This window comes from Chiloscyllium plagiosum, chromosome 38 (assembly GCF_004010195.1).
Source record: "Chiloscyllium plagiosum isolate BGI_BamShark_2017 chromosome 38, ASM401019v2, whole genome shotgun sequence".
Lineage (NCBI taxonomy): Eukaryota > Metazoa > Chordata > Chondrichthyes > Orectolobiformes > Hemiscylliidae > Chiloscyllium > Chiloscyllium plagiosum.
In genome coordinates, this window is record NC_057747.1 from 28,897,968 (window position 1) to 28,912,072 (window position 14,105).

The window sequence follows — 14,105 nt, forward strand, 5'->3', positions numbered from 1 at the left end:
TCAGCTAGAGGGTGGAGACTCTATGGAACTCATTGCCACAGAGGGCTGTGGAGACCATGTCATTGAGTGTATTTAAGACAGAGATTGATAGGTTCTTGATTAGTAAGAGGATCTAGGGTCATGGAGGGAAGGCAGGAGAATGGGGTTGAGAAACATATCAGATATGATCAAATGGTGGAGCAGACTCGATGGGATGAATGGCCTAATTTTGCTCCTATATCTTATGGTCTTATGGGCTATCCAAAAGAAGGCAATAGTTTTCATACACGCTGATAACACTCAGTTTTACTTCACCCACTTCTCTTGAAGTTGCTAAATTACTTGTCAGACATCAAGTGTTGATAAACAGAAATTCCTTCCAACTAAATGTTGGGAAATGTATGTACTTGTTCTTGTTCCCAATTCAAAATTCCATTCCCTGGCCCCTTACTCCATCCTCTGCCTAGCAACTGTCTGAGTGTCATATTTCATCCCGGTATGAACTTTGAAAGATATATCTGTGTCATCACAAACAACACTGATTTCCACCTCTATATAAGATTATCCAACTTTGTAACAATGCATAGAGAGCAAGGAGAGAGTCCATTTGGTTAAAATTCAGAAGCAAGCAAGGTGGATTAGGTTAGATTCCCTACAGTATGGATAAAGGCCCTTCACACCAACAAGTCCACACCGACCCTCCGAAGAGTAACCCACCCAGACCCATTCCCCTAAATTTACCCTTGACTAATGTACCTAACACAATGGACAATTTAGCATGACCAATTCACCTGACCTGCATGTCTTTGGATTGTGGGAGGAAACCCACACAGACACGGGGAGAATGTGTAAACTCCATGGAGATAGACAGTCACCCTGAGGGTGGAACTGAACCCAGGTCCCTGGCACTGTGAGGAAGCAGTGCCACCCTGCAGCCCATAAGATCAGCCTACTGGAGGTCTCCAAGTAATGAGAAAGACAGAGAAATGGATTTACAGTGACATCACAGAGATCTACTAGAACTATCTTCTTCACCAGAACCAAGGAAAAGGATCCTGACAAAGTATAAGTGGAAGTGGTGAGAATGGAAGCAATGAATAGGTGAAAACTGAAATGAAGATGGTACAGGAAAGGATTTCTTAGCCTATGGCAGGATTAGTGGCGGCAGGGTGACTCAGTGGTTAGCACTGCTGCCTCACAGCGCCAGGGACCCGAGTTCAATTCCACCCTTAGGCGACTGTCTATGGTCTCCCCGTGTCTGCAGGGGATCCCTCAGGGTTTCCTCTGGTTTCCTCTCAGAGTCCAAAGATGTACAGGTTAGGTAGATTGGCTGTGCTAAATTGTCCATAGTATCCCAGGATGTGCAAATTTAGTGGATTAGCTGGGGGAAATTCAGGGTTAGAGGAGAAGGGTGGGATGTACATTGGAGGGTTGGTGTGGACTTGATGGGCCTAGTGGGCTTCCACACTGTAGGGATTCTATGATATCTGACCTGCTGTTACTGACCTGTATCTCGGCTGCTATAGGAAGTGGACAGAGTTAAAGGACTGGCCTTTATTCTTCAACCTTCTACTTGCCAGGGAGATGCCAGAGAATTGGAAAGTGACAGATATGGCCCCCATATTCAAAAAAGGAGGAAAGGATTGTCCTCGTAACTAAGATCAGTTTTTACACCACTCACAGTGGGGAAGTTTTGGAATTCTTAATTAGGTGAAAAAAAACCCAGCAGCAAATGGAGAGGTGAGAATTAATTAAGTGGATTTAAAAATAAAATACAAATAGTCTAACTGAATATTTCCATAAAAGAAGAGAGAATGTTGATGGAGGGAATGGGGTAGATGCAGTTCATATGGATTGTAAGAAAGTATTTGATTTGGAAATACATTAAATGTTGGTTAACAATACAGAACCTTACGGAATAGGAGGGCCAGGGGAATAAGAATTGTTTTAAGAACAGCAAATAGTAACTCACAAAAGATGGTTACTTTTTCACCTGGACAGCCTTCTCCAAGGTTCAGAGGGATGACCATTGCTTTACTCGGTATAAATAAATGACTTGGACCTTGGAGTATGGAGCGAAATTTAAAAATTCACCAAGTGATACCAAACTTGAGGGAATGGCAAACAATGAGGATTATTTGAAACCTGGACAAGGGATATAAGGAAAACCTTTATACAAAGTGAGTGGCTCAGGACAGAACGGTGGCTCAGTGGTTAGCACTGCCGCCTCACAGTGCCAGGGACCCAGGTTCAATTCCAGCCTCAGCTGACTGTATGGGGTTTGCACATTCTCCCCATGTCTGTGTGGGTTTCCTCCCACAGTCCCTTGGTGGGGTGGGGGGGAAGGCTTGGTCTGGATGGGATGCATTTCAGAGGGTTGCTGTGAACTCGATGGGCAGAATAGTCTGCTTCCACACTGTAGGTATTCTATGAGTGGAAATTATATCCAACATGGTGCCCAATGGGAGGGGTTTGCAGAAATGGAAACAGTCAATGTTTTCAAAAAAAGAACTGGCAGGCACTTGAAGGAGAGAAATCTACAGGGGTGCAGGACTGACTGGGATCCTCTGTGGTGAGATGATAGTGTCCTGGTAATGTCACTGTGTTAGCAAGCTAATGGGACCTTGCTTTGGTTTCCTAGCATGGCAGATGATGAAATGTAAATTAAATTAAAATTTCTGCAATTAAAAAGTTAGTCTAATGGAAACCATTGTCGATTAGAGTCATAGAGATGTACAGCACAGAAACAGACCCTTCAGTCCAACTTGTCCATGCAGACCAGATATCCCAATCTAATCTAGTCCCACTTGCCAGCACTTGGCCCATATCCCTCCAATTCCTTCCTATTCATCTCCAAACCTATCATATGTCGTAAAAAACCCAACTGGTTCCTTTCAGGAAGGAAATCTGCAATCCTTACCCTGTCTGGTATACATGTGAGTCCAGGTCCACAGCAATGTAGTCGAATCCACCTGTGCATTAAATGCCAGCATAGCCCTGAACAATTTCTAAGAAACTGGCCAAATAACGTAAGCTCTCACCTGTTCAAGTTTGAAAATGCAGTGGTGGGAGCACAAGATAGGCCTCATTTCAGCATTTAATTCCAAAATAACAGCAACTTTCCCGAATGGTTTCAAACATGGACTGTGGCCTGTAACATTCCAGAGTTTAATCATTGGAATAGTTGCAGTGTCAATGTGGTGTCACTCTGAAATATCTCCCATATCCACCGGTCTCTGTGTTGGTCAGAGGGGGACTGGATCTTTGAGACTCAGGACTGTATCAGGAATGGGAAACAAGGAGTTGGCTCATGGACAGAGTGAGCAGTTTGCTGTCCTACATCTGAAACTCCAGGGTTTCAGTCATCCTGGGAAAGCAGACAGTCAGAGTCTTCACCTTAGGAATTGCTCGTGGATTTGCTTCTTTATTCATCAGAGATACACGTGCTGCCCTTTGATGCATAGTTTGAAGGACTCCATGCTACTAACAAATGTTGATGGGTGTTTCAGGAACTAAGTATTATTTACTTGATGTTTTAACAGGTGGAAATATGACTTTTTTCCACGTGATGAAATTTATTTGTTCACCCGGAGCTTGAGCCTATCTAAATCCTGCAAATTCTATCACTATTCAAAAGGGAAGCACATTCAGGACTCCACCTTCCTTTTCAACCACAGCATGACAACACTCTGATGTCCCGGAGGAGCTCAAACAGCAGGAGGTCACACTTCTCACTGGTGCTAGGTGGCTTGTTTTATACAGCGTTCAGCAGCTCCCACTTTGGAGTTGGAACCTATTGCTCCATTGAGCCCTGGGAAAATTTAACAACAAATCCATCACTTCAGCAGTTAACTTCTCCTATGCTATTGTTCCTGGTGCTCACAGAACATCCTGGATGAACCAATTTCCTGCTTATCTCACACAAAACCTCTGCTCCACATCATCTGTGTCTTCACCAATGTCCGTTGCAATCTCTTTTTCTTTCCCTTACTGTGGTATGTAGGTATCAATGGCAAAGTTGACATTTATTGTTCATCCCTGACTGGCTAAAGGCATTTCAGAAGGCAGTTAAGAGTCAAGCACATTGCTGTGGGTCTGGAGTCCTGTGTAGGCCCGATGAGGACTGCAAATTGCTTTCCCTGAAGGTCATTGGAGAGCCGTATGGGAATCTGCTCACCTGTCATGTGGTCACCATTAAGCTGGCTTGTTTGAATTCCAGATTTCATTCAATCCACATTTCATCATGTGCGATCATGGCATTTGAACACGTGGTCTCTGAGCATTAGCCAGAGTCACTAGATTGCATGTCCAATGGAAACACCACTTTGCTATCACGTGGCCCACGTTTCCTGCTTGATTCGCTAATATCATGATCCTCATTTCCCACCCTCAGTAGGTGTACTATACCTGGTTTGTATTCTTTGCCAGCTATACACTCCAACAAGGCTCCTGTTCCAGCCCTGGCTATCTCTGTCTACTCAGTTCCTGTTCTGGGTTTGTCAGATGCTTCTCCCTAACCCCTCCACCATACTAACTTCAACCCACACAGTCAAAGCCCTTCCACTAAGCACACCTTCACTGTCACTTATTATTTACTAGTCAAAGCCTGAGTGGATATGTGCTTCTTCACATATGTTCCAGTACCTGAGGAGTGGTGCTGAACATTGTGTATTCATCAGGGAAAGGCACCATTTCTGACTTTGTGATGCAGGGAAGGTCATTGGTGAAGGAGCTGAAGATGGTAGGGCCTAGGACACTCCAACAGTCCCAGTGACCTGCCTTTGTGTCAGATGTGACTCCAGCCAATGGAGAGTTTCCCCTCTAATCCCCAGTGATTTAGATTTTGACGAGGTGATATAACTGAGTGACTCGTTTAGATACTTCAGAAAACACTGACGACTCTATGAAGTTGGTGTGGGACTGGAGTCACAGAAAAGTTAGTGGGTAAGGAGAGCAGATTCCAGTTCGGAAAGGTCACTTGGGCTTTGATCCAACAGCTTTTTTAGTGGAGATAGTTCTTCCCATCGAACACTTAACAGGAAATTTGCGAGAATACCATTTCAAGGAAAAAGAACCAACGTTTATGCTGCAAGAGAGGAGCATGCTGATTGGTTGGCAGTGGACTCTGATTGACAAAGATGTTAGCATGGAGAATGTACCCATTTATGCTGATTGACAGTTAACAGTCTGAATTTGATAAGTTTGAATTTTAAACCAAGTTCGTTGACTCTGATTGGTCAGGGCATTGCTCTGAGAAATGAACCAGTGAATTGCTGTCATCTATTTTGTGAAGTTGAAACTGACAGTTTGTCTACATGTTGCTCAGTTTACAACGAACAAGGCTGTGCACATAGTTTAGAGTACATATACTGTAAATCCGACTGATAATCCTAAATTAGTTGGCAGCATAATGATTTACAAACATAGGATTATTTAGCAAATGTTGTCCAATTGCAGAATCCAATGTAGGACAGAATCAAAGAGTGTGGTGCTGGAAAAGCATAGCTGGTCAGGCAGCATCCGAGGATCAGGAGAATCAACGTTTCGAGCATAAACCCTTCATCAGGAAACCTGCTTGAACGGCTGTGCTTTTCCAGTATCACACTCTTCAGTTCTGACCTCCAGCTTTGGCAGTCCTCACTTTTCCCTTTCTAATGTCGGACAGTGTGTTACAAATGCTGCAAGTGTAGGCTGGTTAGGAACAATCAGCAACTTGCTTGTTGTGAACACCTGAAGGGTTATGCTGTTTGATACAATCCTCCAGTCTTTAGGATGAAGAATTACACTTTCCAAACAATTAACATTCTTCTCTTATGCAGCATAAATGTGAGTTTCCCCTCTGAATTTGTATTCTTGTGAACTGTCCTGATGAGTATTGGTAAGAAACTTCAACAAAATGTGTCTTTTTCAGCAATGCTCAAATTTTTCTAGTTATTTGAACCTGTCACAAAAGATTCAAGTTGCTATTCTCTCGATTATCAAATCCAAGTTTCTGGGATAATATTTGGGCTACGTAGCATTGTGTGCTATCTGCATCCAGGTCTAACTGTTATTAGAAGCAGAAAGGAATACATTCCATTGATTGAAGGATGGGATGCCTCGTCACAAGCCAGGTAAGTATTCAATGAAAAGGCAGTAAATGGCAGAAGCAGGATATGTCGAGTGGTTGAGGATGTAGTTTGAGCAAAGACACAATGCAGTTGAGCAAACGGTCTCACTCTGTGCTGCAAGAGGGGAATCCATGAACAAATGAGAATCCCCAAAGTCATCTCATTAACAATGAATAAACTCAGACTGACAAAACTTTGTTTAACAGAGAATGGTCACTCTACCTAATACACAGGCTGTTAGCATCTTCCACGTAACTCAAAGCCCATCACAGATCTTTAATGTGGGCAACCTCTCTGAAGTTCTGTTTAATTGAATTTGACAGACTGGATGGGTGAATCTTTCTAGTTCGTTTCCTGTTCTGTTAAGTCAATTACATGCTTGTCTTGCTTTCTCTTAAATAAAATTACTGATTGGGGTCTTGTTAACAGGGCCAGCAGACTCATTTTCAGCATTCACATAGCGGGGTGGCTCCATCACTTAGCATCATGGAACAGGTAAGGGTTTACTTTTGATAGGTATTGATGAACCAATTATAATTATAATTAGGAAAACAATTAGAACTTCAGATATTTGCCAAAGCAGCAAGACGACTAAGGAAGAAATTGAACATTTAGATGATTCGCCAGAGTTCGTTACTTGAACAATTTAAGTACAATTGGGAAACAATAGATTTGCTGCTCAGTTAGTGTCTTAATGCTGAATTTTGTCTGTGACACGGAATTAATCTAGCAGCAAATATCTAGCTCCCTTGAGCTAAAAACACAAACTTACCGAGTTGAACTAGTTGACCTGGCAGTTTAAAACAACTTGAACAACTTTGTATGTTTGTCATTTTCATAAATGACCTGGGTGAGGACGTAGAAGGGTGGGTTAATAAATTTGCGGACGACACTAAGGTCAGTGGAGTTGTGGATAGTGCCGAAGGATGTTGCAAGTTACAGAGAGACATAGATAAGCTGCAGAGCTGGGCTGAGAGGTGGCAAATGGAGTTTAATGTGGAAAAGTGTGAGATGATTCACTTTGAAGGAGTAACAAGAATACAGAGTATTGGGCGAATGGTAAGATTCTTGGTAGTATAGATGAGCAGAGACATCTCGGTGTCCAGGTACATAAATCCCTGAAAGTTGCCACCCAGGTTGATAGGGTTGTTAGGAAGGCGTTTAGTGTGTTAGCTTTTATTGGTAGAGGGATTGAGTTTCAGAACCATAAGGCCATGCTGCAGCTGTACATACCTCTGGTGCAGCTGCGCTTGGAGTATTGCGTACAGTTCTGGTCACCGCATTATAGAAGGACGTGGGAAAGGGTGCAGAGGAGATTTACCAGGATGTTGCCTGGTTTGGAGGGAAGGTCTTATGTGAAAAGGCTGAGGGATTCGAAGCCGTTTTCATTGGAGAGAAGAAGGTTGAGAGGTGACTTAATAGAGACATATAAGATAATCAGAGGGTTAGATAGAGTGGACAGGGAGAGCCTTTTTCCAAGAATGGTGACAGTGAGCACAAGGGGGCATAGCTTTAAATTGAGGGGTGACAGATATAAGACAGATATCAGAGGTAGTTTCTTTACTCAGAGAGTAGTAAGGGTGTGGAATTCCCTGCCTGCAACAGACTCGCCAACTTTAAGGGCATTTAAATGGTCCTTGAATAAACATGTGGATGAAAATGGAATAGTGTAGGTTAGATGGGCTTCAGATTGGTTCCACAGGTCGGACCAACATTAAGGGCCGAAGGGCCTGTACTGCTCTGTAATGTTCCATGTTCTATGTTCTAGCTTAGAAAAGGAAAACAGAACACCTTTTGGGAGTGAAGTTTCTATATGTCAATGTTCAAAGAGACTTGGAAGGTCATGTACAAGAAACACAAAAGGGCAGCATACAGGTACAATAGAAATTAGAAGCCACACAACACCAGCTTATAGTCCAACAGGTTTGTTTGAGGTCACAAGCTTTCAGAGCAGCCTGGTGTGGTGTGACGTCTGACCTTATCCACCCCAGTCTAACACCAGCACCTCCACACCTTGTTTAAGGTAATTGCAGGACAGGTGAAAGGAGGTTTTGCTACAATTGGTGAGACCACCCCTGGAATGACTTTGCACTTTTATTCAACATATTTAAGAAAGATATATTTGCATTGGAGGCAATCCTGTGAAGGTTCACTAAATCAGATCCAGGAATGACAGGGCTGTGTTCTGAGGAGGGGCTCAGAAAACAGAACTATATCCTTTGCAGCTAAAAGGAGTGACAGGCGATTTCATTTAAACTTAGAAACCCTAAAGAGGCTTGACAAGATAGATACTGTGACTGAGAGAATTTAGAACAGAAACCCACATTGTCATAGGCTATTCTCACTGTACAACTTAACCTGGAGCGGTCCCCCTGCCTGCCTGAAGATCTGTTACTACAACGCTGGCAAAATAAACCTTTTTATTAAGAGATTCCATCTCAGAGGAGGCATCCTGTTGATCCATATCCAACAACCTGCTCTGAAAACTCTTCTTGCATTTTGGCAGCTGTGACAAATTGCCCCAGAACCGCTGATACAACCTACAATGTTCTACAAGATAATTGGCGACATTCTAAATAAAACAACTTCCAACGTTCTAAGAAAAATGTTCCATCGCCTATTGTTCCCAGGTCCTTTTAACAAAAGACTCCAGTGTGTGAGGTATTCTGAGACCGTTCAGAGCAATGGGATAATGCAAGTTAGTCTTTCTTTTCTATTTCCTCAAAGCTGTTGACAAATGGTTGTGACAAATCAACATAGTGTACTTTCAATCTAGACAGAATATGTACTGGAAGATAATCTTTTAGTAGGAGAGAGTTTCACAGCCTTATGCCAGGATTCTGTGCAGAGACAAGCCCTAAATCTCCTCTATCCTCATAAAGCAATTTCTAGTTTAACAATTTAAAACCAAACTGTATCTACACTGTCAGGAAAACATTTCTGTATATCGCCTACCATTCTTAATCCATTAGCAAGATCACTGTTTCATGTTAAAGAGACTGACGTAATTTGTATTCAACATTAACTGAATTGACACTATTCAATCCCATTTACCTTCATCCCTGCCTACTTGATGGTTCATAAACCAGATTCACAATGTCAGAATTGCTTAAAGCACCTCTATATTGCCAATATCTCTCTGCCTGTTGTGCTGAAAATGACTACTATCTACAGAAACCGGACTGAGGCCAAGGAAATGGTTACTTCCTAGAATGTCCATACATTACACTAAAAAGACACTTGTGATTTAAGCAAAAAGAGGTGCAGCAGATCAGGCATTACCTCAGGCCTTCTCTGTCATTTATGTTACAATGGCTGGTCATCCAATTGTACTGAGGCTGGGTATATGAGACCATAAGAAATAGGTACAGGCATAGACGTATTAAGGAGAGTGGGATAAATGGCAAACTTACAAGGTAGACTGCACATCTTGTGCAAATCCTTCAAGTAACAATCACTTTGTTTTGGGAAGGCCGAGTGGTGATCTAAATATGGTCTTTAAAGTGCTGAAGAGATTTATTAGGCCTCACAGGAAGAATAAACATGACACACCGTATATGGTGATGCCTCAGGAGCAATTTCTTCAGCATCCTTGATGTTTCAAAGCAGTTTCATTCACAAGCCACAGATTTTCAGCCTACCTCGGGAATGAGTCTTCTTATCCCACAGAGCAGCATCACTCTGAAATCTCCTTTCACTGTTCTCTGAGACAGTACATTACACTTCACAACAAGTGATAGCATAGAGCACAGAGTCCCTGCTGAAACTTCTGCCAAGTACCCTCAACCAGCAACTCCTGGAGACTAGTCCCAACTGGATTATTACAATTGGAATAGTTCCTGACAAAACCTTGTACAATTTCCAACAGTTCTACTCTTTTCATCTGCCATCTCTAATCTCTGCACATAACTGACTTCCCTTATGACTATTCTCATTCTGGTACTTGGTCTCTCCCAATTTCATATCCTCTTGTCACCTAGAATTGGATGCAAGAATCTTAATTATTGTGTAAAGAATTGGGAAGTGATACAGAAATTGGATTGTGATATAAATCTGCAAAGGAGGATCATATCAGCCTTAGGCTGCATGAAGTTTTATTGTGGTTGGATTTTGCTTCAGTTAGTTCAGGATGGTTCCTTCTGCAGTACGAAACCAATGGCTGCTACATAATTAATACAGGGGAAAGAAACAACTTGTGAGCACACAGATCAATATCTGAAATAGAGCTCTGATTATGTGCCCAGCATTGATCTTCAAATATTCATTGTTGGTGGGAAGAGGCAGCTTCCTGAAGAGCTGTATAGTTTACATTACCCCAGGGTAACTAATGTGCCAGTGGGAGCAGACACTAAGTGCAATCAGGCAGAATTTGTTAATCCAACTTAACATTTGCACATTTGTTGCTCTTTGCAATCTAACCACTTAGAAAGAGTATTAAAACAGCAGCAATTCAGAAATCATTGTTTTTGTTTCTGAAAAGGATAATTATGGCTGAATAGAATGATTCAATTTTGTCCATGCAATGTTCACATTCTATATATCCTTGTACATCTTAGTCTTCCATCACTGCAATTAGTCCCATCTCTCATTGACATAACGATTGGTATAACACCAAAACATTGATACTAGATGTCTCTAGCATGTGTGATAAACACCAATGCAAGTCAAAAATATTGAACAAAGTTTCAAGCTTAGAATACTGTTCATGCGTTCTCTCCCCAGAATTTAAGCAGAGCTTTGAACCTTTAGTTTTTGACATTTAAAGCAGTCAGAAAAAGAAATCCCATTTACGGTTTTAATGAATGCTTTATCATTTATAATCAATGGCATAATGTTCCTCTTTAAAATAGCACAGTCATTCAGACAAATGTATAAACACATTCAGTACAGTATCATATTCCCTATAACTGACATTAATGTTGGATTCCTCAGTAATATAAAATATCGGAGCGGCAGTAGGCGATTTGGCTGTTTGAGCCTGATGTGCCATTCAATAGGATCATGGCTGCTCATCCAACTCAATAGCCTGTCCCAGTTTCTCCCCCATATCCTTTGATCCCGATAGCCCCAAATGTGATACCCAACTACTTGAAATCATGCAATGTTTTGGCATTGTTTCTCTCTGTGGTCATGGATTTGACAGGCTCACTATTCTCTGAGTGAATAGAGTCATAGAGTCATAGAGATGTACAGCATGGAAACAGACCCTTCAGTCCAACCCGTCCACGCCGACCAGATATCCCAACCCAATCTAGTCCCACCTGCCAACACCCGGCCCATATCCCTCCAAACCCTTCCTATTCATATACCATCCAAATGCTTCTTAAATGTTGTAATTGTACCAGCCTCCACCACTTCCTCTGGCAGCTCATTCCATACACATATCACCCTCTGTGTGAGAAAGTTGCCTCTGAGGTCTCTTTTATATCTTTCCCCTCTCACCCTAAACCTATGCCCTCGAGTACTGGACTTCCCCACCGCAGGGAAAAGACTTTGCCTATTTATCCTATCCATCCCCTCAGAATTTTGTAAACCTCAATAAGGTCACCCTTCAGCCTCCAACGCTCCAGGGAAAATAGCCCCAGTCTGATCAGCCTCTCCCTATGGCTCAAATCCTCCAACCCTGGCAACATCCTTGTAAATCTTTTCTGAACCCTTTCAAGTTTCACAACATCTTTCTGATAGGAAAGAGACCAGAATTGCATGCAATATTCCAACAGTGGCCTAACCAGTGTCCTGTACAGCTGCAACATGACCTCCCAACCCCTGTACTCAATACTCTGACCAATAAAGGAAAGCATACCAAACACCTTCTTCACTATCCTATCTACCAGTGACTCCACTTTCAAGGAGCTATGAACCTGCACTCCAAGGTCTGGACCTTACCACTAAGTGTATAAATAGAACATAGAACATAGAACATAGAAGAATACAGCGCAGTACAGGCCCTTCGGCCCTCGATGTTGCGCCGATCCAAGCCCACCTAACCTACACTAGCCCACTATCCTCCATATGCCTATCCAATGCCCGCTTAAATGCCGCTCCCATAATGAGGGAGAGTCCACCACTGCTACTGGCAGGGCATTCCATGAACTCACGACTCGCTGAGTAAAGAACCTACCCCTAACATCTGTCCTATACCTACCACCCCTTAATTTAAAGCTATGCCCCCTTGTAATAGCTGACTCCATACGTGGAAAAAGATTCTCACTGTCGACCCTATCTAAACCCCTAATCTATCAAGTCACCCCTAAACCTTCTTTTCTCCAATGAAAACAACCCCAAGTGCCTCAGCCTTTCCTCATATGATCTTTCTACCATACCAGGCAACATCCTGGTAAACCTCCTCTGCACCCGTTCCAGTGCCTCCACATCCTTCCTAAAGTATGGCGACCAAAACTGCACACAATACTCCAGATGCGGCCGCATCAGAGTCTTATACAACTGCAACATGACCTCAGGACTCCGGAACTCAATTCCTCTACCAATAAAAGCCAGAAATCCTGCTAAGATTTTCTTTCCCAAAATGCAGCACCTCACATTTATGTGAATTAAACTCCATCTGCCACTTCTTCGCCCATTGGCCCATCTGAAGTAACCCTCTTTGCTGTCCACTACACCTCCATCTGCAAAATTACTAACGGTACCTCTTCTGCTCCATTAAATCTCTCCATGTTTCAGTCCTAAGTGGTTTTTCTCATACTTTAGCAAGTCCTTCGACAAGGTCCCTCATAGCAGGCTGATATAAAAGGTGAAGTCACAATGGATCCACAGTGAGCTGGTAAGATGGAGACAGATAGAGAGTCGTAGTGGGAGTGTATACCTTTGACTGGAGATCTGTGACCAGTGTTGTTCCACAGGTATCAGTGGTGGGATCTGTTTTATTTGCAATGTATAAAAATAATTTAGAAGAAACTGTAGGTGGTAGAATGTGTAACTTTGCAGACAACAAAAGAATATGGTGAGCTCCACACGGTGGGAAGGATTGTCAGAAGATACAGCAAGATATAGATAGGCTGGGTTCTTGGGCAGAGAAATGGCAGATGGAATTTAATCTCAACAAATGGGAGATGATGCATTTTGGAAACTCGAATGCAGAACCCTTAGTAGCATCAACATACAAAGGGATCTTGGTGTACAGGTCCACAGTTCCCTGAAAGTGGGACCATAAGTGGATAAGGTGGTCAAGAAAGCTTCATGCTTGCCTTCATTGGTCAGGGCATAGAATATTTAAAAATTGGCAAGTCTTGTGGCAGTTTTATAGAGCTTTAGGTAGATCACTTTTGGAATATTGAGTACAATTCTACTCGCCACACTACCAGAAGGATGTGGAGTCTTTGGAGAGGGTATAGGAATGGTTTACCAGGATGTTGCCTGTTCTGGAGGGCATTAGCCTATGGAGAGAGATTGGACAAACTTGGTTTGTCTTCAGTTGAACATCTAAGAATGTTCAATGATAGAAGCTTATAAAATTATAAAATATAGCTTTAAATTAAGGGGGGGTAGGTATAGGACAGATGTTAGGGGTAGGTTCTTTACTCAGCGAATCGTGAGTTCATGGAATGCCCTGCCAGTAGCAGTGGTGGACTCTCCCTCATTATGGGCATTTAAGCGGGCATTGGATAGGCATATGGAGGATAGTGGGCTAGTGTAGGTTAGGTGGGCTTGGATCGGCGCAACATCGAGGGCCGAAGGGCCTGTACTGCGCTGTATTCTTCTATGTTCTATGTTCTATGTTCTAATTATGTGAGGCATGGAAAGAATGTACAGTTAGGATCAATTACTATAGGACATAGTGTTAAAGTAAAAGAGGACAAATTTAAAGGAGAACATAGAACATAGAACATAGAACAATACAGCACAGAACAGGCCCTTCGGCCCTCGATGTTGCGCCAATCCAAGCCCACCTAACCTACACTAGCCCACTATCCTCCATATGCCTATCCAATGCCCGCTTAAATGCCCATAATGAGGGAGAGTCCACCACTGCTACTGACAGGGCATTCCATGAACTCA

At 42.6% G+C, this 14,105-nt stretch overlaps 1 protein-coding gene across 1 annotated transcript in view; it reads right to left on the reverse strand.

Annotated features, from left to right (window-relative positions):
• LOC122541732 (glutamate receptor ionotropic, delta-1-like) overlaps positions 1-14,105 on the reverse strand; it is a 662,279-nt gene that overhangs the window by 107,577 nt on the left and 540,597 nt on the right. The gene's annotated exons all lie outside the window — the stretch shown is intronic.